Genomic DNA, 25,843 nt, shown 5'->3' on the forward strand with positions numbered 1-25,843 from the left:
GCCATAAAAAATACCACTGAATAGGTAGAAGAATGCTGACATTTCCAAACCGCATAACTAGGCCTTGGTGACTAATATAGAACAAAATGATGTTTCTGTAATCCACACTGACCACAGATCTGTTATGAATTGTGTGTCACTTAAGATGTTTTAATCTCTGATAAAAACATGACAAGATAAAAAAAAAAGAAATAAACAAAACAATAGGCATATTAAGAAGACTACGTAGGGACTTGATCCAAGTCTTCAAAATCATGAAAGGCATCGACCACATCAAACCAGAGGAGCTTTTCCAGATCAGCAGGGACACACGCACCCGGGGACACAAATGGAAATTGGGCTTCAAGGCATTCAAGACGGAAAACAAGAGACACTTCTTCACACAGAGAGGCGTCACAATCTGAACAAACTCCCCAGCGATGTGGTTGAAGCAACAATTTGGGAACATTCAAAAACAGACTGGATAGGATCCTTGGATCACTTAGTTATTAATGGACACCAAACGAGCACGATGGGTCCCATTAATAATCCCATTAAATAGTTTCTTCTTTCATGTAGTGTGTTTTTTGTTTAAATTGTTGGCAGTGAAAGCTACATTCATCATCCAATGTCTCTGTAGGGTGATGGCTAGTGTATACCTGTGCATTTTCTTCACACTACATGGCGGACAAAACAAAGACATTCCCTGTATTCAATCTACTTTGTTTGCCCACCAAAGTAAAACAAAACATACAAAATGAATGAGCAACAAATCATATCCGAGATTCAGATTGACATATTATCACAGCAACACCTGCATACACCAGATAGAGATAACACATCAGTAATGTGCATTCTCTGTTGTCATTCCCTTATCTTTTTTTGTTTCTTATCTTTTTTTTCTGCTGAGTGGGCTGCACTGGAGCACAATTTCTAATTTCGTAATTCTTTTGAAAGAATGTCTTGAATCGCTGCTGTGGAAAGGGAGAGCCAAACAGCCTAGAAGGCGTTGACAGCCTTCGACAGAGAGAGGTCCCTACTTCACGGTTTTGAACAGAGGTCAACGCAAAACAAAACAAAAAACACCCTGAAGAACAGAAGCCAAATCCTCAAGAGCAAATGCTAAAGAATGCTTGCAGACTTTATAACGGCTCATTAACTTTGCATGACATACAGTGCTGATCAATACATATTTTCTCCCTTATGATAAAATATACAATGCATGCCCAGACCAAAGCAAATCATCACTCTTTCTTTTCTCCTATACACACACACTCTCTCTCTCACACACACACACACACACACATATATATATAAAGAAAAAACATCTCAGTTGTCAAACCCAGCCATAATACAGAAGGCTTGTTTTTTTTTTTCTTTTCATTATAGTGGGAGTGAATATGGAATTAATATGATTTCAAATGACTATGCACCACAGAGGCGAAATGAAGAGAGAGCGAATAATAACATTAAAACAAATAAAAACACAGGTCGAGTCTCTCAAAATGATAACTCGAGCCTGCCTGGAATGATATGTAAACAACTGAGTTGATGGGGAAACAAACAAACAATCAGAGCACACCATTGCAGAAAACAACATAACACAGAAGCAGCTTTGGAGTCGGGTCTTCTTTGTTAATCTAGGCGAAGCAAAACACAAAGTGCAATATTTCACGTTTTCCTAAACAGATACAATCATTGTGATCTGATTATGAGAAGCGAGTGATACGCCAATTTCGTCCGGTCTGGTGAATCTGGTGGAAACGGCCTCCCTGTGCAGCTGCACCATTTTGCAGCTCGTACTTCACTGGTGTCATTAGGACACACACACCCCCCCCACCCCCCCCACCCCTCACTCCCGACCTCCCACATTCTGGATTGTGTCAGCGGTTGTAGACACGCCAATTGTGGGATGCGTTAAGTGCTTTAACTAAACACTCCAGGTTGGTTTGTTCCAGTTATCATTCCTCTACGAGATTTCCAGCAGGACGGGACGGTACCAATGAATCACTCTCCCGAGCTGCCAGGGACGAGAGCCCTTATGAACGTGTAACTTCACTCAACCCACAATCTGCACATGCACATTTCCCCTTCCTTACATTTTTCATGTACTTAGAATTTGTCCACATTAATATTTAATCAATAGACTATTATCCTGTTTTTTTTTTCTTTTTTTCATTCTAGTGGTAGTTTCTTTCTTTTTAAAGACACACACCATATTAATTTGCTTGCGGTTCAAATATTGTTCTGGTTCCAGCGGTTATTCCTGCAAATGTAAATTACTGAAACCAGTATTTGTTTAAGGGGAAGCTTATTGTTTCTGCATTTTGATATTTAAATAAGATTTGCTGGTCCCTGGCCGCTCTTCATTTTTCTTTTTATTGTATTACACATTTCCTTTCCCTTTTTCACTTCATGGGGGTGGGGGGGGGACTTTCTCTTGTTATTCCCTATTAAAATCAAATTGGATTTCATTTATGAAAACAGGAATGGAATGGCCAGCCCTTTTGGATCTCACAATAGGGCAACAACAGAGAAAGCAATTCAGCTGAATCGCATTAGAATGGCTTGAAAAACTGGCTTCAATGTGTCAATTAAGTTTCTGTGGCAACATTTTTAAGTGCCCCTCTTTATTTTGTTTAACTCCTTTTCAATCACAGGCACAAAAGAAGGAGCAGGGTCAAAAGAGAAAGTCTATTGTGTGCGTGCGGTGGGTCTAAATGTGCAATTAAGTAACGAGAGGAATCACTACGAGAATTCTGCAGCCAAGGCCTCTTCAGGGAAAAACGTTTTTTTTTTTTTTTTTTTTGCTTTTCTAATTTTCTTCTGTTTTTTTCATATTCAAAAGCCAGTTGAAGGACAGAAGCTTCTTCTGTGAATGGGCAGTATTAAGTCAAGAGACTTCTTTTCTCCAGCTGTGTGCCTGTATGTGTGTGTGTGGGTGTGCGTGTGTGTGTGCGTGTGTGTGTGCGTGTGTGTGCATCTGTCTGCATGAATGGAGGAATTTGTACAGCAGTAAAAAGTACTTTTCAGAAAAGGAGTGAAAAAGTGGGGAGAGTGGGGGAAGAAATAGTTTTACACCATTTAAAAAATAAAGCAACATAACAGCCATGATAAGATTCAACAGAGAAACAGAAAAAGGTCTTTTGCACCCAGGTTGATTAAAATAGATTGAGCTTTTGCTTGCTGCAGGCAAAGAAACGCACTCACTACAATGATAGTGTTAATGAAAGGCCTACCTGTAGACGAGGTGGAGTCTGGATATATGTGAATGCGGACTTGTATGTAGAGTCTATAAGCTTAGGTTGCTGTCCTTCAAATTTCCACAAATGCGGCCCACGAATCAACTTGGTCAGCATTTAAGTACAGAGTCACTGTCGGCATAATGAATGAACTGCTTAAATAAATAAATAATCACATTTAAAAAAGCAAATGGTATCTTTATCTCACAGAGGTACATGTTAAGCTTCTCTGTAAATATGAGCTCAGAAAGTGTGCCCATTGTTTGTCGAAGCCATTCATTAGCTTAAACGCTGCTCAATGTGTCAATTTAGTCACTCATTTTCACCATAACCTTGTCTTTCGTGAGCATCTAAAGAAGGCATGCAAATGGTATTTTACTTCACATCCATCCTTTTCAGGGATGCGACACAATAAAGATAAGTACAGTATTACTGTCCATTCATTCAGCGGTGAGAGTTGTCACAGAATGAGCAAGCTGTCACCCCCTAAGTGCCACTGCCATGCCAATCTCCACAATTACCATTAACAAACACGGCCGGCAATGCCATCACGCCATAACTGACAGCAGCATATTTAATTTTCGAGTAGCTATAATCAGAACCCCTTTTTTTGCCATCTGATAATTTGCTGAAGGTCATGCACGCGAACACAGCTTTAGCGTGCTTGATCCATTTAGCACTCAATGACGACGTGCTGAAAACAGATTATGCGTGCTTCTTGATCATGTCTGTGCGACAAATTCTGAAAAATGATCTGAAGGGTGGGTGTCAGGGTAACATACCAGACACACGTTACATTCGCTGCGCGGCCCTAACGGGATCTGCTGATGGCTTTCTCCATGTGTTTCCGAGACTGACTAAAATATAGATGATAAGAAAGCAAATTAACATCTGGCAGCAAAACGAATCCTCTTGGCAACTCACTGCAAGCTTGAGATGAGGTGATGGAAGGCACTAGCCACGGGAGAGGAGACAGGAAAAATAACAAAAATGGTGGGCTTTTCTGTTTACGATTATTCCCCAACAGAAATGTAACTGCATCTGAGCGTTGGAAAGCCCCTTTGTGAAAGTTCAAATGCTCACCAAAGTGGACATGGGGTACTGAGAGACAACATTCAAAATGAAAAGTAGGCACGCTGGGAGAACAAGGGGAAAAAAAAATTGAAACAACAAAATCACAGCTCTGAGAACCTGTCAGGGTGGTGAAGCGCACAGTTCTGGGCGAGAGGGAGTTTCTGCCAGAGGAGCTGGTGAAGGAGGAGAGCTTATTCCCAGGCAATTACACAGGGAAAGGAGCTTCCTCTGCTCCCGCCAAGAAAGACTCGGAAAGGAAGTGCAGAAGGAGTAAATGTACCAAACGGTGAAACACAAAAACAATCAGGGTCTGAGGGGACGTTGTTAAAACGGAGAGAAATGTTGTTTGCGAAGCAGGCTGACAGGCGCCAGGCCACAGAGGGGCTCTCAATGATATTCACACAACTGGTTCCGAGTTTAGGAGGCATAACCGCCAACATCTGTACCTGAAACAGTTAAGGCATTGAAGAAAGACTTGGCTGTGCAGTGTTTGCGTGGCTCCGACTGGCTGACTGAATGAGTGGCTTTGACATTTCTGTAACACTTTTCATCACAAGGCACCCCAAAGTGCTTTACAGCCATGACCAAACTGAACCTGCGATCCTGTCCGTCATCTCCGTGTGTAGCATGGGGCAGCCATTCAGACAACACAGAAATACAGAGCAACAGGACAATGTCTCTCCAGCTATTTTACAGGGACAATTATACAGAAGAGATTTTGATACATGCTAGATGAAACTGTGGTATGCGCTGCTCCTTTCAAAAAAACAAACTCCCTTAAATAAAAAGCTCCTGTAACATGGCCTGGCTTATGTCCCTCCAGTGTTGCCACAAGAAAAGCATAGCTGTCTGCATAATGCCAGCAACGTAGGAGTGCAGCGCCGACTCCATTATGATGTTGGGGAGGGCAGCAGGGTCTGGTGATGAATGGGAATTCAGCAGAGTTTGCACTGTGTAATGATGCATGGAAACACACCAAGCTCCTCGCGCGCAGATGATACATGGGTATTTTGTGCTTATCTAAAAATTCCAAGCGGATCCCAGAATGAAACCGTTCTCTGGTCCTCGGCTCGGCGGCTCACTGCAGCTAGCAGAAGGAGAGGAGAAGCCCAGCAATGTCAAGCGCTCGGCACCGCAGACCTCAAATCTCAGCCCATTTCGGCAGAAGCGCCGCCCGTGCGCATTTCTATTGATTTGCATGACACGGGAGAAACGCTCCAGGCACTAATCTGTATTCTCGCGGTTAAATTATTCATGTTCTCGCCTAGTCTTTCCACTTGTTCTTGTGTATGTGTGCCGACCTACGCGATGCTAGATCAAGAAATAGGTGAGTCATGTTTAAAAAAAGAGAACCTGACAAACCAAAAACACTCGCACTGCCAGCATAATAATGCAGAGAAGATTCTGGAGACTGATAGGAGGCAATGCAATGAAACAGTACGGCGAAAAGGTGAACCTATGTATTAATATAAAACAGAAGATGATAAACTATCGAATGTTCTTGAAAAACGACTATTTTCCTATTTGGGAAACTACACACCCTATAGGGAACAAATGACATGGGCAGCTAAAACACAGATTGCTCAATGGACAAATTCCACCCAACGATTTGAAGCTGAACCTGAAAAGCACAGCTGTCTGTATTATGGCAGCAGTGAAGAAGTACAGTAAGTACTGTGAGAAGCACACAAATATTTTGTTACCCTATTCTCCCTATGAGATTCAATACTGTAACTGGATGAAGGACACATACAGAGCCGAGATGTCACTTCAGTCAGACATTTAGGTTCTCGGACCTCAGCTTCGCTTCACACCGCTTTGTTTAATTATAGAATGTAAGTTATACAACACTGTGACCCATGATCGTGCCTCTGTGCCTTGTGGGAGAACTCGGGGATGACAGAAGTCATTCAAGGCCATCAACTCCGTTAAATACAGGTTGCTGAGGACAGGAGAGGAGATATAACCGTGTAGACTGCAAACACGTAGTAACAGTAGCAGGGAAAGGTATTCTTAATTTAGAAGAGACTGGAGCACAACGTGAAATATTTCATGGAATATGGCAAACGTTACATGAAACACTGAACCGACGGGGGAAGAACTCAAAACAAACACTTTTGTCCGAACAGAAATCCGCCCCGCCCCGCCCCTTTTCAGAGCAGCAGAATGGAGCCTGGAAAAGGCACTGCCCAGTCAGTATGCACCAGAAGGCTGAAAGAAACTAGGGAGACTCCCTCTAAATTAGGGAGCTGCATTCTGTCTTTGGCTAATGTCTTTCAGACCTGCTTCCCACCGAAGGACTGAGGGGGCTGGCATTTTTCTGTGCAGTCTGGCACAGAGTAACAACTAATGGGACCGACAGGGATGGGGAGGGGGGTAGGGAGGTGGGGGGTATATATTCATGAGCCAAACTACTGCCAAATAGCCTGCCGAGGGGACTGAGAGCACATAGAAGGAAAGAAGAAAAAAGCGTTTGAGAGAGAAAAGTCAAAATAAAAAGAGGCTGCCAAATGTAAGAGGGCGACTGATTTATGGCATCAATTTCAGCAGTGTATCCTTTATCAGGTCCCTTTGGTCCCCTCTTGACCGTCTCTGCCTTGCCAAAGCAGCCCCCCCACCCCCCACTCCACCCCATCCCCTCGCCCTCTCCCCTGTTGCCACAGCTCTTTGCCTCAATGGTGCGTTGCTGCTACTACTGCAGGCTCCGGGCAGTAGAAATTTAACTCTGGTGTAGGAGAAATTAGCCAAGGAAGGAAGGAAATGGGATGTTGACTTGAACTTGCCCCCAGGGCAGCCGAAAGTCTCCCTTCTCAGCTCCACTGGCTGCCTGACAGTTTGATGGAATGAGCCGAGGCTTCCCCGCGGCCGAGGCTGCCGTCTTTGAGACTGATGTAGCTCAGCGAGGAACAGATTGAGCCTCGGGGCATCGCTGTGTACAGTTTCTCCTTTTTTCCTCTCTCTCTCTCTGTCTCTCTCTCTCACACATACACACACACCCACACTCTCTCTTTCTCTCTCTCCCTCTCCACCCCTCTCCCTCTCTTTTGGGGTGGGTGTTATGATGAGTACTACAGATATACTTTGCAGTGTTTCAGCTGACATGCAGAGTGAGAATAGGGAGGCTGAAGGAAATATGTATTTTAAATAAATTATTAAAAAATATCAAATAAAATGAAGAATAAATAAATAAAAGCCAGCACGTGCTGAACAAGAGAAGTGTGCACTGCCATGGGCATCCTTTGCTAATTTTGAGGGGCATTGATGCGTTTTACGGTAGACTTGTTATTCAGCTGGAGGGGGATGCACGCTGAGGGACAGCAATTGCAAGGGGGGCTATTTTTTCCCCCTTCTTCTTAAGTGATCAAAAGCTTCGTTTTCAGGCAGCAGAATTACAAATGAGTGTCCTGTGGCATCGACTAGCACAGGATTGAAGACAGCGGCACCTCCTCCTCTGACAGCGATCACGGCAGAATTTATCACTTCATTCGGGCCCCGTTTTAGTTTTATGGAAGAAAACTTGTTTATCTTCATGTCTTTTACACAAAGCAAGGGAATCCAAAGTCCTTCTTCCCTGTCCTGACATTGTATCCGATTTCAACACGTCCAGTTGGCGCCTGACAGGATTATCAATGAAAAACAAAGAATTTTAATTAAAAACAAAGAGATGCCTGCCAGGACTCAATTTGAATTAGACAACCCTTATGTAGCTCAGAAAGATGGTTTCTCTCATGTAGAAAATGCTCCAAACGGTTATTTTTAAAAGTAGTACCATATGTCATAAGATATATACACATATTTTGTAAGAAGAAATATGATAAAGTGTCCTTTAAATATATGACTGAAGAGATATATTTTGATTACATATTTTGCACACATTTTGAAGCTAGAATGCAAAGGACATTAATTCTATGTAGAAATATAGAAACAAACATGAATTCAGGTATGAATTATCAACGATTAATTATTGATCAGTTTCAACACACAGGCAAATAGAGGTGCTGAAAAAGATGGAGAGAAAGAATAGCTAGGAAATAAATAATAAAAAAGAACGATACAGGAGTTAAATATATTCATAGAACGCCGATTCTTTCACCTTTCAGACAGAATCTCTGTATACATGATCCCAGAAGCAAACAAATGTAAATTTAATTTGATGCACTACATATGAACTTTGCTAAACCGATTGTAAAGAGCTTCTCACTGACATAACACGGGGGTTAAATTGCCTTCTAAAGTAAAATGCGTGTCCACTGGGAATTATGTAACATGAAGACCTGTATAAATCAGTGAGTTGATGACTGGAGGTTTTTTTTTTTTTTTTTTTACGTTTTTGCTAGTCACCACCTTTGAGAAATAGAAGAACAATAGAAATCAAACCTCATAGGGTTGTGTAAGAGCTTCAAACGTGTTCACGCTAAAAGAAAAGGGACAACAGTGACCTAATAGGAGGGGGACATTTTGCATGAGATTGTTAGTTTTGTCAACTAAAAGAAAAATAAAGTGTTCCTGCTTCACATAATATCAACCCACAAAGCTTTTCCGAGTGCTCAGGTATAGCTTAGGGGAAAATAAAGAATGATAAAGAGAGAAAGATTAAGTATGCAAGAAGAACCGGCTGTCAGTAACAGAGAAAGATATGTACAGAGAGACAGAGAGAGAGAAAGAGAGAGAGAGAATGGGAGACATAAAACCAGAGAGTGCGAAACTTCTGTAATCTCTCTGAAACAAGCTTTCAGGAGGCTGTGAGAGGATTTACAGCGTACATCCTCGGGCTCTGAATAATTTAGTGAAGCATCGGGAAGACAAAACAAAGACGAACACAAAACACTGCCAGCGTTTGACCTGATGCTCAAGCTATATCACTTCACATCACAGTCATGCTTTCTTTCTTTTTCTTTTTTTACTTCTAAACAGAAGCAACCACTGCTGTTTTCTGTGTGTGTAAGATCTCAACAACCTGAAAGAGAAGCTGCCAGCCTGATTCACTGTATCGCCTGTACATTTCGCCCGGCTTGGACAGCATATGGACTAAGGCACTAGAATGACAACGTGATGAATGCCAAAAAACTGTGTGTACTACAGGAGAAATACAACAGAATGAAACTGCTTGGAATTAGATGGTAAACAGCGCTGTGTGGATCTCCCTTTCTCCACCTCTCTCCGCTAACCCAATACCAACACAACCCTGATATGAATGGCTGACAACGTTTTCTGGGAAAGCACAATTTCAGACTTCAAAGTAACACAAGAGCTCCGTCACCGATTCTATGAAAAACAACAGCCGCAAACAACATCGCTGACCCTCAGATCTGCTGGCTGTGGCCACATGTTTTCCAAGACCTTTTTGGAACCTATCTGATGGCCCAGAATGGCAACTGGTGCACTAAAGACATGTAGAGCCATCAGCAGCAGTGGAAGGAAAGGAAGGTGGCGAACAAGCGGTTAAATAGAGCTCCTTTAATCACTGCTCACTGATACACAATGAATCATTTCACCTGTTAGACAGAAGTGCGACAAACAGCTAAAAGGAGCGATGAGTTGAAACAGCAGCATCTGGACGGGAGTGACAGGCGAGCGAGAGAGGGAGGGAGGAGACACTGTCGGCTGTTCACCAGTGGATGAGGAAGAGCCATTTATTACTGTAATTAATGCATCACTGTCACAACGTCGGGTTTTGCTGGGAGGATGGGATGGAGGGTGTTGGAGGGTGTGAAAAGGGTGGTGGGTATTAGGAGGATGGGGGGGGGGTTCCTGGTTAATTAAATCTAAAAATGAGATTCCACTTCTGTCCTTCCACTAGCTCCCCGGCACTTATTTTAAGGGCAGAAGAAAAGAAAACCCAGAGAAAGCTATGCAAGCCACCATCACACAACTCGAACGTTTCTCGCTCTCTGTGGATCTGAAATGCTCATATTAATGGGACATCCCTTGTTTGTAAATGTGCCAAGTTGCACACTACTGCAGGCTGTCTATTATCAGAGGCCTCAAGGGTAGCTTTTCCATATGGCACCACATATGGCACTCAGCAGCATCAATTAATGCAGTTATAATACTGATTTTTATGAGCTCTGTTTTTCACCCTCCTTTTCTCTTTTTCCCCCCTGCTTTGCCTTTGTTGCTTTTGCTTTCTTCTGTCACCACGTCTTGACGTTGCCAACTCCATTGCCTCCTATCAGAGGACAAGAGCCTCATCTCACCTAGCTGAGCTGCCTACTTGTTGTGAACAGTAAAGCACCTACAAATCCCAGATTTGTTCCCGATGCAAGCTTTTCTGTATCGCAACTGCAACGTGAATGTCAAAAGGCCAGATCTGTGCCGCGGAAACGGGCTTTGAAAAGCGCGGAAAAAGGCAAGGATATGTTTGCCTGCCTGCTTCAAAATACATAAATAAAATAAGCGATATATCAAAGAATGATTTCTTGGCGAATGTCTGTTTTGCATGTCTAAATTCAGAGAGACTGTGCTGCTAATTGGGGTGTTTTAATCTTTGAGCCATGAGAAGACTTAATAGCATAATGACATGTTTGTATTTCACGAGGTTTGTCTCGTCATTTGTGAACACACTCAAAAGTAATTCCATGGTCATTACCAGACTTCAGCAGATGGCATTTAACGATGTTCAAAGTCACACACAAGATGTGAATTAGGTTTAGTTTTATGCAGTTGTAAAATAAGCCCTATATTGATCGATTGATCTGAGAGCAGGAAACAAAAGCAACATATTTAGTCAGAAGCCCCCAAAATAACACTTGTCCAATGTGGTAATTAGTCCAAGATCACACGATAGTAGAAACAAAACTGACCAAATCCAGTAGCAAAATTCTGCTTAAACAAATAAAACAAATAACATCTTTCACATCTTTAACAGCAATCTATTATTTCTGTTGTAGTATTACTGCTAAGTTGAAACAATTCCATACACTATCTGTAAGCTAACCTTCAAAAGACATTAACTTCAGTCTTACTCTCAAATGTACAGTATCATTACCGTCTCACTGATGGAGGTAGAATTTCATCACACACTTCTAATGTTTTTATTTTAAAAGAAGTGGATCATTATACAATGGCCCCAAGATTTTATTTTCAATAAATCCCTGAAGTGGGATGTTTTACTCCCAAGGGTTACTCTTGACAAAATGAATTCTTGCACCGTAGCATTGAAAACCCTTTTTGAAAAACAATTGTTACCCTATAAAGCTTGCAGTAGAATGGCTAACATCTAGAATTACTTTCCAAGCTTTTGAACGCCAATGTACTTCTTTGGTGTCTTGAGTTTTCTCATGTAAAACGCCTTATTAAGATCCGATTTTTCGGTCCTGGCTAAAAATTAAAATCGTTGACAACTTTAAAATGACTGGGTATAACAAAACTCCTCCTGAATGTTCACTTGGGCGGCTTCTCACGTCTGAAACTATTGATTTATTGGTTTCAGCTTAGGTCATTAAATGATCATGACTGCCTGTTTTTATGTGCTGCCAAATGGATTTTGCATGGCTTTGGCACTCTTTGCCCTTCATTACAGTAAACTTTAGTGAGTTTAGGAGACCACAAGAGACTGACTGAGGAAAGCACTCCGTTGCCATGTGAACCCAGCCCGTTGCCGGGGAGACCATCACAAAGTGCTTCCTGGGTAATTTTCAAGGTCACTGGTTCCTGCACGTCCTACTGGCCCAGATGGGCCCACCCTCATTCAGGAACCAGTGGGGTTCCTTTCACAAAGCCCAGTGAATACCCTCATTCATACCATCTTGTGAATTTGTCATGCTGTGACTATATATAGAGGCAAGAACAAAGTTTTTTTTTTTTTTCTCTCGCTCTCCTGTATGCACTCATTCCTTCCTCTTAGAACCCAAAACGCCAAGGCTTCCCCCATGGTTTAGCCCCCATGACCTTTTGCAAAACTCTCCCCAACGCCTGGTGTCTTCTTCTGCGATCATTATCACTCGCTTTTTGAGCTCACGTATACAATACCGCAATGCCTCGAACACCAGAGCCACAGTCACGATGCAGCCGCCCCTCCTACGACTGGACCAGTGTAAAACTTTACTTTCACCCATGTTATGTACAGACACAACTGAAAAGGCACACCAGAATTACTCTGCAAACCACACGTGAAGGCTACAGGGTTGACAGACTTTGTAGCTTTCTGTTGCTTTGGCTTCTGCCCAACTCAATTGACAAAAGTAAGTAAAAAAAAAAAAAAAAAAAAAAAAGGCACAGACACATCTGCAGAGGTAGCGAGGAATGGACTGCTTCTAATGTAGTGGTTTATAGTGACATTTCTGTACCACACTGAAGACAGAAATAAACAGCGTCACAATCTAGTGCACCAGCAACACTGGCTCAGACACCACTCTGGCGTCTGCAAACCTCAAACACTTAAAACACGAAGAACGATCTCTCACTTCTGGCCTAAGTGGGTTACAGAAAGTAAACAGCAACAAGTGACTAATTGTGCCTACCTTGTCAGAGCTTAGCACTGAAACGGATTGCAGACAGTGGCAGGCTGTGTTACCTTTTATTTTTATCCACCCTCCTAGGTTTACCTCTTCACTTCTCAGTTACCTGTTAAACTGAACAGACAAAAGGCAGGGCTAGAAATGAAACCTGGCACCTAAGTTTGGCTAACCTTGGGAACTGATCTCTATGGAAGTGGACACAGCCACCTGAGGAAACGCCATCCACTGAGAGCCAGGAGCGCTGCGGAGGACAGAGGCCACTGCATGTCTGATTACACTTACAAAAGTATAGACATACACATACAATAGTATATTTACACATACTGTAGATACACGTATATATACAGATATACCCACATCTATACAAAATATACGTGGATACCCAGTCTGGTGGGCGCAAGAGCATTTAATTTCTTTCGGTTCAGTATCTGCAGAGAAATTCCAAGTCCACTTATTGCTAAATGAATGTTGAATGGCTGACAAGTTGCTTTATAATCTGCTCTGAAAGTGAAAGTCTGACAAGAGAGAAGTGGGATTGTGTCCCTCTTCATTAGTGTTGACAAGTTCCTTTTGTGTCTTACTTTCCCTCTCTCTCTCCCTCCCTCTCTATGCTCCATGGCGTTGGCTCTGTTTTTGCAAGCATGAACACAAAGATGATTTCTTCTATCCATTTCCCTCTCTTCCTTTCCCCTCTCCTGAGTCCTGTGTCTTCCAGCTCCAGGACTGCTTCATGCTCAAGACTCCCCTCTTTTTTGTGTTTGTCCTACCAATATTAAGTGAGATAATAACTGTGTACTTCCAACAAGATCATTTGAATAATAATACAAATTCTCACACTCACACACACCCACACACCCACACACACAAATCCTGATTAATACTAGCAGAAATGTATGCAGGAAAAGTAACAAACTGACATCTATCTTCATCACTGCTCGTCAATTTTAATTATATTCAAAAAGAGGCCATTTCATTCATCTACGGTGATTTCAGATTACCTGAGGTACCTCGGCACTCATTAGTTCAAGATGGCTTCACAAGTCTGCTCCTGTCTTGGTACGTGGTTGAAGAAAACGTGTTACTTGAAAAATCATGCCGGCCGTCTACATTTTTTTTTTTTTCCTTATTGGGGAAAAAAAAGAAAAAGCACAGAAAAGCTCCCTCCAGTCCCTCTGCTAACCCGCTCTGAAAGTTCTCTCTCAAATCAAAGCAGCAGAACATCATGAATGACATTTACAAGTTTAGTTATAGCCCACAATACAAAACCGAAATGGACAAAAAAAAAAAAAAAAAAAGAGCTTTTAATATACAAGTAACATTTCACAGCGGCAGAACTGATATTAATTTTTCCTGTGGGCTCCTCTAAACCTACAATCCATGATGCATTACATTACAACGTGTGATACCAACCTAACAATGTCTTATTCAAGGTTACTGTGAATCACTACAAAAGGGGAAGAAAAAAACACGCTGATGATAAGAAAGAACAAAGAATTGAACAAACCCATCATTATTCTAATTATTTTTTACATCAACGAGGCTGAGTTGCATGCATTTTTTAATATATTTTTTTTATTTGCCTCATACAGTATCTTTCCACTCCACCGGATTTCAGAATTAACAGACAAATGTGTTCAGAGGAAGATGGGTGCCAACTACCTAACGACAAGGAGACCTTGCTTCAATTAAATAATCAGTATTTCAATAACCCTAGTCAAAGCAATTTTGATTTGAAAAAGCATTAACTCAAGAATACTTTTACTCCTTCGTACTCCAACTGAATATCAAGAGCTTTGCTGTATTCTAAAACACAAAATATGCTTTTATCTCCTACATGATTTCATTGTTGCTAAGAATTAATTTTTAAGGGTAAAAAAATGAAGAGGAATAACTCAGCAAGATTTGTTTTTAAATGAGCACTTCACCTCAATATATTTTATCTTCTCTTTTCTTTCATATTCGAAAAGTGAAACCAACACCAAATACACAGGACCGAATGTGTAGACTAAATACCGAATGCATTAACAATGTAGAAAATGTGATTTCGACATTATTGGGACACCGTTTACTTTGGGGGGGAATTCAATTGTGCGATCGCGTTTAGAAAAGAATCCAAAGCAGAATTACCAGTCGCGGTACAGATGTGTGCATATTTCGTATTTCACATCAGAAGTCTGTGCAGTGAAAAGATTAGCCAGGTTACGAATTCTACCTTCCTCAGTGAAACAGTTTTCCCTCTGGGGTCTGCACTATCATTTGAGGAAAATTACTTCAGTAATGAAGAATCCTCCCCATAAATCCTCTTAGTCTTACCTTTCTCTTATTCCAACTCCACTGAACAGCTAGTAAAAATTCCCTTTAAAAAATTCATAGTGCAATTTCGCTCAAATCCCTCCCAGCAAGTGCAATTATGGAACTTTCATCTCAAGTGATTTATGTTCTTGGGAGGAGAAAAAAAAAACACGCAGTAAATCATTGTTTTTAAAAGGAGAGATTTGGCTTCCACAGAATCCCATGCATTACCAGTTTTACAGAAGACGAGGAGAGGGAGGGACTGGGGGGCGAGAGAGAGAGAGAGAGAAAGAGGGAGCAAAGACGGAGGAGGGGGTATTCCAGTTGATTAATAACACTAATCAAATTATACAGTGTTCCACTGTGTCCTGAAATCTGAGACTATAATGTCTTATAATGGCTCGGTTCATGGAACTAAACTTCAGGGGGAAACATGCATCTAACTGCAGCACATCTTAATGACAGCAGTAAAACATCCATTTCCAACAGCCATGAAATGAAGAGGGAAATTGTAGCAGTATGCCCTGGTTCCCAACAGCAATAACTGAGAGCAGCAAGAAGAGAGATAGATAGAGAGGAGAGAAAGAGAGGGAGGGAAACGAGCAGCTCCCAGTCGGGGGGGGGGGGTGGGGGGAGCATGTGATTAGGCTGGGGGGAAATAGTTGGTGGTCCCTTTTATTTTATTTTGAGGATTTACTCTTGAAAGGGGGCATCTCACACTACTTATGTATGAGGCGGGCTGCTCGGCTCCGTCTGCTATCCTTACTGAAGCTGACAACAGCCACATTCCATTACTACTTAACCACTGATGTATAACTCCAGACGTCGCATCTATCTGTCTCCATGAGCGGTGCCTGTCCATACATCTCAATGGCTCTGCATTAATTCCACGCAAGAGGTGGGGAGAGACTCAATAACGTATAAACATTCCATATTTCTCTCTCTCTATAATTTTTGTCTCAGTGAATTTATTGACAGGACAGGCTCTGCTGGCTGGTGAGAATTCATTTTAACATTCAAAGTATCAATAATTTATGTTTCAGTATATTACTCTTCATTCTAGCCACCAGACTAAGATCGCATAAATAGATATTGTGCCTCCCAATGATTCGACAGTAGAGACGCCATAGTCTCAATTTAGCAGGTGACAAGTTTACCAGCTCTTTACCTTTTTAATTTGAATGTTGTTGTTCTTGCTGTGCGCAAAATTGCTTTCAGGTGAGTCATTTATCTGGCTGCATGTCCTTTAAACTTGACTACTGAAATCTTAATGGCTTGGAAATCAACAGAAAATTAATTAACAGACACAGTTAAAGCTATGGCAGCCATTATTATTTGTTTTTTTATCTATAAGGTAATCTTTTGACTCTGTGTTGTGTTTAAAACGCTAGGTTGATGTTGGAATGCAATTGTTTATTTATTACTTTGACAGGAGCCGCCACTTTTTTTGTTTTAGGAAACGGGTGAATAAAAATAAGAACAAATCTAGAATGTGTCCCAAACCACACACAAAAAATCCTGATTAAGAAAATGAGGCATATATACAATAAAAACAAATTCTAAGCTAACAACGGTGAATCAAAAGCCAACAACCACAGGCTGCAATCAATTTCAATTACTTCTTATAAAAGGTTCTGTGGTGATTGCTTAAGACACAAGTGCAAATGACACAATTGAATATAGTGTTTAAAAGAAAAAATCCACAACATTTTAGCATTTTAAAAAGGCACAATATTCAAAGACTATTTTTGTTTCGCAGACAGCCTTTTTTTCCCACTTTGAAATGCAATTTAATTTGATTAAACTCCTGTTATGCCTAGCTGCATTGCCAGCTACACAAACATTTGGCTGCTGCTTGGAAAACTTAATCAAGTAAAATTACATTTCTATCAGATATAAAATGTAATTGATTTGAAAGCAGACATGATATATAACTACATTACTGTCAACCCACTGTAGGAAAGCTCTGTGGGGACGAGCTCGGAGGGATCTCATTAACCCTGCTTTCAATTATTGAGTACTAAACAGTCGCCCTGCATCATTGCCTTTGACTTTGCAGGCTGTGAATCCACTGTGATAACTTTGGCCAATGTCCACTCCTACACTGACCACCTAAGCATCTTGGTGTTGGCCCTTTAAAAATAAAAAATCACAGGAAGTTGAAATAGTTCATGTGTGAATTGGTGTAGCCGTAGGGAAATGGAACAATGGCTTAGCCGGACAGGAAATTATATTCTTCCAAATGTTTGCAGAGCATCAGCAGAGCAAGCATAGGCGTTAAACAGCTGTTTAGTGACCATAGTCACAAAGGAACCTTCATATTAAAATACACTGCACAAATATGAGCAACCTACAACAAGGCCATATCTATGCAGAATTGATTACATGCTAAATTGACCCCAAATAGGCTTTTAGTACGTCTGAAAAAATTTCCTGCTGCTCCAAAACAATACATGTCGTGAGTTTAACGCAATTAAACCCAGTTCTAAAGATTACTTAAGCAATTGTAATCCTTTTCTTTTTTTTTTTTTTTTTTAAACAAAACTGGAACTGGAAAGCAGTCCAGACCTGGTGTGAAAGGCGCAGCAGACAAAGGGAGCTAAATGGTCACCCCAAGAGAGAAGTGAACCCACCGGGGGTGCTCTGACAGAAACCAAGAGTTGACCCACAGACCTTCCTTTCCCGTAATCAATTAAAGTTTCCTGAAAAATGATGAAGATGGAAATTGCCACCCCCTTCCAATCCAAAACCACCCCCTCCTCCCCCAGCCCTATCCCCCCAGAGTCTCGATCCCTGCAGCTGTACTGAAGCCACTAAGCTTCATCTCATTCCAGGCAATCTCTGCTGTAAAACTGAGGACTCAATTAATTCAGTGCAAATGAAAGATGAGGAGGCATCCAGCACAGGAGACGGCAGCAGAGCTTTGTGTCAATCCAGGGCCTCGGCAGAGCAAACAGTGACAACTGGGTGCCTTTTGACATGCAGGATACGAACAGCTCATCGCCCGCTTTAAGCTGCTCTAATGACGGCACGCTGAAGGCAGCTTTAACCCTTTCCACTGCACTATTGCAAACGCTTGATCAAAACATTTCGGTACAGTGCGGGGGTGGCGTGCGATAATCAATAATAATAATAATAATAATAATAAGGATGATGAGGCTGATGATGGTCGTGTATCATAGCGGAAGATGACAGCCGATGATTCATCTCAGTTGTGGGCTCACACGTGGTTGGAAAGTCTGATTTTCACATCGAATGTTTTTCTCCCTCACAGGACTCGGTATGATAGCGATTTTCTCCAGCTAGCTGGATTCAACGCATTTCTAACCAAATCTAATAATGATGATAATCATAATAATAATAATGATAATAATAACCACCACACCATTTCATTCAGAAAGAGACACTCAAATCTAAACTCCTGTGATTAGATTGTGCATGAGTCACAATGAACATCACCCACAACACTCAGCTTGTTACTTCAGCTGTCTAAAGGATCAATTAATTTGAACCAACTGACAGAATTTACCGAGTCAAAGCTTTTAAATTTTACTTTTTCAATAATTGACTTCTTAGTCTTCTTTTTCTCTTTGACTTCGAAGACACACTCTTTGAGGCCATATATTCATTTTTTCTTCAAAATATACATCCAAAAGATATCACAGGCTAATATGGGTGTTAGATTGTGGTTCAAGCATGAAGCTTAAAACCACTTCCCGGCTTTGCCACAACATCTCAGTTCCTATCTCACCAACGGAAGTAAAAACAGGCAGAAAAATTGTCCGTTTTGCCTCTGACCTTCAGCGTACCGAGCTGTCCTACAGTGCCACTGCAGAACGCTGCTGTCCATCCATAACCACCTACCCCTTGGTCATAAAATCCCTTTTAGAGATGTAAATTGTAACCAAGGGACAGCACACATTACATTTAATGCTTAACTTCAATTTGCTTCAGTTCCTGCAGTACTAACTGATCACAAATTGCAGTGCAGATGCTCAGAAAATTGTTGGCTCAGTTTGCTGGGGCGTATGGGAACAGAAGCTTGTTCCTTTCTGCTACCACAGCTGTTGACCTCAAAGTGCCTAGAGGTCAGAGTTCAGGGGCTGGGGAGTATGTCATTGACTTTCTGTGAGCTGGTTGGCATCCTCTTTCGCTATGGATTTGACCAAACTGTAGATTTGAACCCTCTTTTGAGCAGCTCTTTCCAACACCAGTCCCAAGCACAATAAGGAAAGACCTGCCTCCCAAAGGACTTCGCAATATGAAAGGAACTTTATGAGTGTCTAAGTCACCCCTGTACATATATGCCCAGGGTTTACTACAGGGCCTAAGGTGTTAACAGTAGGAGAGGCATCACTCCTAGATAGATGCCACAGCTATACTCTGAGGGCTGCAGGACTTGAGTCGAAAAGCAGATGCCTTGTCAGTTCACATTTTGCAGGACCCGTGTATGGGTATGATGAACAAGTAGGAGTTATAAAATGGAAGAATTCATAGCTGAATCCAAATCAAATCATATCATATATCGGTGACTGAAAATATTAGTCGTCACCAAATCCACATTTACACAGACACTACACAGCCCAGATGAGTAAGACATGTGCCTCATGTGTGACAGCACATATAGGAGTTGAATGCTGTACTGTTCGGATGATAAAAGGACCCTTTTGAACAGATTGCACACTGTCTCTACTGTGGTAAAAACATTCAATAAAAATAAGTACTCAGTTTCATCACTGGGTAAATCTGTCTGCACTCATGCATCGTTATTTTACCTCATCATTTTTATTTATTTTTCTTCTAGGAATAAAAAGTAGTTAAACAGAAAACCCAGAACAATCTGACAATTCTTTTTAATATGATAAATAATTAAATTAAAGCCAGGGTAAACATAACTGCACGTGTTTCCAAGAAGTTGAGCAGCAATGGATACTTAAAATGACTGAATAGGCCGTAAACAAAATCTCCTGTTCTTGTTTGGAAGAGGTCATGGTCCTTATAAACAAACAAACAAATGTAGGCATGAATAGCAAAATCTTTTAAAATACTATTATGCAACCTTTATGAACTGACTCTGCCCTTCAGACCACAAGACCAAAGAGTCGAGCTTAAAGCCAGTCATAAGACACCAGTCAATAGCTGATAGTGTTCTTCACATTAACAAAATTAAAATTAGATCTGTCTGTAACAGTCTAATAAAAGGGCATCTGAGGGCCTTTAAAATCTTGTTTTAACAGAATCAATTCCCCTTTGTTCCTCTCTCAAAAGTCTTTGTAATACCAAAACTTGTAATAGTCAGCCAAAATGTGATATTTTCTAAGAAGGTCACATTTTGGAGTATAGCATTTGTATGTCATTATAAGAATAACAAAAACATATGTGTTCAGAAACACAAAATGAGTCAAACATACAAGTACATTAATCCAGATCCTTTTCATGCTGACAGGTGATCTCTGATGGGATTTTGAATTATTCCATTATTACAGCGTAACACAATTTAGTCTTCCATTAATAATGCTGTGGAGATTGGCAGTATGATGCAAGCCCGGTTTCCAGAGAAGCAATTGTAAGTCTCGCCTGTAAACAGATATAAATAAGGTGTATATTATATATCTTTATCACCATCATCATCAGTCTATATCAATCCACTGCTGGATGAAGGCCTCCCCAAGATGTTTCCACTTACTTAGATCTAAAGCTTCAATTTTCCATGCTACATTAATGCTAAATTGAATATATCCAGTCTGTATTTAGAAGCCAATAAGAATATGCCATTAACTAATTAGCAAATTGAGGCATTTGCACTGGGATTTAAAACACTGCAGCATTACTATTGTAGTATTAATACAATATAGTGAAATCAAATACAAATTTTTAAAGAAGAATGCCGTTATAATGCCAGTTGTACTACTGCGTTTTCTGTACATCTGGTTTTGATGCTTTATTTCTGTTGTTGTTTTTCTTTGTTTGTTTACATCATTCAAGCATGTTTTGCCAGCAGGAGATTGTTAGGTTTGCAGGATTTGATCTTGTCTATTAAATTAGATTGAGTTGCTTGTCTTTTTTTGTTTTTTAGAATAGACATGTTTTAATACAAGATGAAGAAAAAAAAAAAGGGTGTCTGGGGAATTCAAATTAATTCCAGATACAGTTCCTTAGTCTTGCTCACAGAACTGGGAGATACCGCGGAAAAACCCTTACACTACTACAATGTCGAAGACTCTTGTGAACCCACAACGTATTGTGGGGGGGGGGGGGGGGGTGAAGCATATACAATTCCATTAAGGGTCTGCAGCCATACACATGAAATTAAAGAATTTATCAAACAAGATTAATGTGTCATCTAGTGTTTGGCTTTCATTGAGAATCTCCCTCACATCTCCCAAATCCATCTTATGTTGCAAGATCTTCTGTGAGATCTCTGCTACTGTCAAAATAAGGCATTTTTTCCTCTCCCTTTTGGGTTATAGACACAACATATTTGCAGCTTGTGTCAAACTAACCCAGGTAATGGGTGCTTTTACACACATTATTTTCCATCAGCCCTAATGTCATTGTTGGGGACGACCCTCCGAGCCACTGATGGTTGTGCGCCATTTAGTGTCTTCATCCCTAAAATACATTTTGAGGTGCACTTCCACAACCAGGGTCAAGGCAAGCCAGAGAGAAAGACGAGACGAATAAACTCATCTCAAGACTACTTGTGGTAGAGCTGTAGTGAAACTGAAAAAGGCCATCAGTTACACGTGTGAAAGATGAAGAGAAAAAGACGTCTTGGTGTGTTGACACATTAACCTCACTGATCTTTAGCGTCTGATGGTGAGTCAAAGCTGACTCCTACCTGCTGTACCAGAGCGAGAGATGTGTGAGGGGAAAGTCTACTCCACAAGCTCAGCTAACGGATGTGCATTTCGAGTCACGCAATGAGGGTTAGCCCCTCGTGGGATTATCTTTTTGTTGCCTCTGAGGCGTCCACACCTGGGCGAAACCTGTTTCCAATAGGGAGAAATGACTGGGGACCCAAAGTTGTGAAACTCAATAGTCAAAAACGCAGGGTGACCGCGCTTCATCCTGATTAGATGAATAGCAGCCGTTAGACGTCTTTCTAATTTCTCAGAAACCCAGGCTATAAAAGACTAATTCCCACATAAAGTTATTTTAAAATCACAACAACAGCATACACTAAATGTGCCACTATTGTGAAAGCTGTAACAAGGTATCCAGAACAGACTGAGGTTTCCACCAAACTACATTTTTTAAACTTTGCTTCTAAAAGAGGTAGTGTCCTTAAAAAAAAAAAAAAAAAAAATCTAAATAGTGATGTTTGCCACATTTCTCTCTTCTCAGTAGAGACATGGAAACATTCCTGAACATGTAACTCCGGACAATCCATTTCCATCAACAGTTGATTGCAAGATACAGGAAAATGTGTTTATTATGGTTTTTGGTTTGGTGTTATTTTACAGTGAAATTAAATGTACAAAAACAGTCTTTCTATCGGCAGCGATTATAAGAACTGGAGATTTTCTGTAGGCACAACCACAGCTGCAGAAAACACGGAAGGGCTTTTAATATGTACTCCCCCCTTTTCCCCTCTTCGATGTACCAGCATGGAATTTTTAATTACTGTTATTGTGAACTGCATGAACCCAGCCTTTCCTCCACCCATTACTGCTTTAAATACATGTTGCAAGACATGCAGTAGGATACAACCCGACTCACAGTGGTGTAAGGCTTCAATTTGCAAGCAACAGTGTGACACTGTGAGGACCTCTGTGCAGCATCAACAGGCGCCTGAAGACAACAGGAGATAATTGCAAAGTGAAGCTAATTGACCCTCGGCTTGTCAAAAAAAAAAAAACAACAAACAACAAAAAGAAAAACGCACACACACACGCAGAAACACACACGCACACAACACACGCATACACACACACAAAAGCCAAGCAATTAGCGACAGAGAGGAAACGAGACGGATCGGTTACAATGTGAATGTTAATTACAACGTTCGGCGACGACGAGATAACGAGAGGGTTTTATTGCACGGCGCGTTTCAAACGGGAGGCATGAAAATTTATGAGACGACGGGGCCGGGACAATGAACTGTCTCCCGCTTGTCAGCCTCTTCAGCTTCCCCGGTCCTAATGAAGGCAGAAATTAATTTATTTCAGTTTTAACTCATTCTGATGCTTAAAAGGGGACCAATTATCTGTCTCTGGACAACACCAGGGGGCCCGGATTGATCTTTTTTCTCCCCCACTCTCTTCGGAAACCACCACTAAGCTTCAATGCGCTCATTAGGGTGCCAAACTAAACTGCACGCGGTCCGTGCTTAACCTCGAGCATCCCAGAGTTCACAGCTCTGTCCCACTCTTCTCGGCGTCCTGTGCTCCTGAACCTGGAGCCAGTCAGCTGCGCAGCTCTCGTCAGGGTGAAAATGTGTGTCACCCTTCCAAGATGCTGCTCACATTAATTAGATATAAATATCCAGAAGTAATTATTCCCCCAGTAGATTCACCATCAGCAAACTAATTTCTTCCCCCATCACCTATATCCAGAATGCTCACCACCACATATCTCATATCACTACCCTACTAATACCAAATCCAATATCTGTAGTGTGCCTAAAACGCTATCTATCTTTTGGGAGCCGGAATGCAAGATGATTGGGAAGCTTGAAATAGTGGTTCTAAAGAGACGGATGAGGATAGGGCTCTCTCTAATGCTGGAGATACTGTTCATGCAGAAATGTGTGCATTAAAACGAGAGTCACTGGACACTACACATGATGTTAATGTAAGCCTGGCTGAGTAAAAGGATAAAAGGATTCCTGAAATCCTTTAGTTAATACGGTCATCGTGGGAGCAGCAGCAGAGCGGACCCTGGAATCTGGGTTAATGGAGACACTGCTGGCGATGCTTAAGATGATCCTTACCTCATGACTTAGAGAAATCCCAGAGGCAGAGCAGTTCTATGTCCTGACCATTAAGAGCCCCACTCCACCGGTTAAACATTCAAATCATCCAAAAATATAAAAATGGAATACAACACGAATGTAAAAAATCCTATTTGTTATCAGGAGTTTGTAAGCAGTGATTGTGATATTAGTAGAGCTCAAAAGATTATCTGGAAACATACAGGGGACAGGAAATGACAAACGCAAGGCCAAAATATCTTTATAGATATTGTTATGGTACAAGGCTTCAGTAAAAGCAACCCTTCGGATCCCAGTGAATCAGGCAGTCAATCCAGTCAGCATTTCAGCAACAGTGGAGACTTTTGGCAGGAAAGGACGAGCGCTCGGGAAGGAAAGTCACAGACACAAAACCAGTTTGTTTCAGTTTGTTTCACTTCAGTTTATTGTAAGCGTACCACAGCCTTTATACAGTCTAACAAACAACTTCTGCAACAGTTACGGGGCAGTCCTGATACGTAGTTACACAACATAATAGTAATGATTCATTGGCTAATGCGATTGGGAAAGAAAAAGTTTTGCAGTGTTCCCACAAGCAGGTGCACACATCATGCCTCGTGGGCATGTTATTGTCCGAGGATGTGTGTGTGTATTTGTGTTTCGGGGGTGAGAGGGGAGAGGAAGATAGTTTAGCACATACTGTATGAACAACATGTTTTGTGTCTGCCACAGCTGCAGGGATTACAAGCAGTTCTGCGAGCTATTTCAGCAGTATGCATAAGACATAGATAATAAGTTAAAATATGAATGCTATAAACAGGCAGCAAACAAAAACAAAAAACAAACCTTAAAATATAATTATATATACATACAGATTCTGTTAAACACAGAAGCTGGAAGTCAACACGTAAGTACAGTGTACATTAAAATATGAATAAAAGGAAAATCCTGACAGATATTAAATCAGAATTTTGTACATGATGTGATCTTGCTCTGACTTTCATTAATGTGGTGATTTTATTGTATAACCGCAGAAGAAACAGAAAATAATTGTGTACTTCAGCTGAAAACCCTTTCCAAATCTTAAGCTTGTATTTCAACCGCATAAAATGAATCTGGTGATCATGAAAATATTTCAATTTTGTAATAGTCTGTAGGGCTTCAATGAATTTACAAAGCCGGGCAGTTTCTCTATGAGTCCATGGCTGCGTCCCAAATCGCACACTTGCTCCCTACACCCTTCGACAAGTGTACACTTTGTGTGACGTTGTGCTGACGTCACAGAGTGTGCACTTGAGTGAGGAGGGTGTAGGGTGTAGGTGAAACTAAAAGTGCTCAATGGGACACACTTCACTGCCAGCATTCAGCGCCTTTGCCTTTGTCTGAAAAAGTACCTACGCAGTCTTTTCTTGTATTTGTATTTAATTAAAATAGTAGTAGTAATAATAATAATAATAATAATAATAATAATAATAATAATTTTGAAATACACTGTTCATTAATATCACCTCCTAGTTTTATAGGATACTACTTCAATAATTAATTAAATTATAGTTTCCAAAACATGTTTTGGTTTAACTTTCTAATCGTATATTTAAATCATGATTATATCATCATTTTATTTGATCTATCTACGTATTATTTCCTTGATACATAATTTAACAATTTCTACAACTGTGTAGCTAACATTACATGTATATGCACCCGCCGCTGGTATATGTACCCAGTTGACTTGTCTCCGCCTTTAACGCAAAGAGTTCTGGGACTTCAGCGCTAAAACACTTCCGCATAAGTGCGCTCTTTTGTACACTCCGCTGAAGGGAGCATTGAAGGGCGCAAACGGCTCGATTAGGCTCCCTTCACTCGTTCCCTAAGGGTTTGGG

General features: G+C 41.0%; 1 protein-coding gene across 13 annotated transcripts in view; it reads right to left on the minus strand.

Moving 5' to 3' along the window:
- Nucleotides 1-25,843, minus strand: part of fbrsl1 (fibrosin-like 1) — a 279,122-nt gene that overhangs the window by 105,018 nt on the left and 148,261 nt on the right. The window lies entirely within an intron of this gene.

Source organism: Amia ocellicauda, chromosome 17 (assembly GCF_036373705.1).
Source record: "Amia ocellicauda isolate fAmiCal2 chromosome 17, fAmiCal2.hap1, whole genome shotgun sequence".
NCBI lineage: Eukaryota > Metazoa > Chordata > Actinopteri > Amiiformes > Amiidae > Amia > Amia ocellicauda.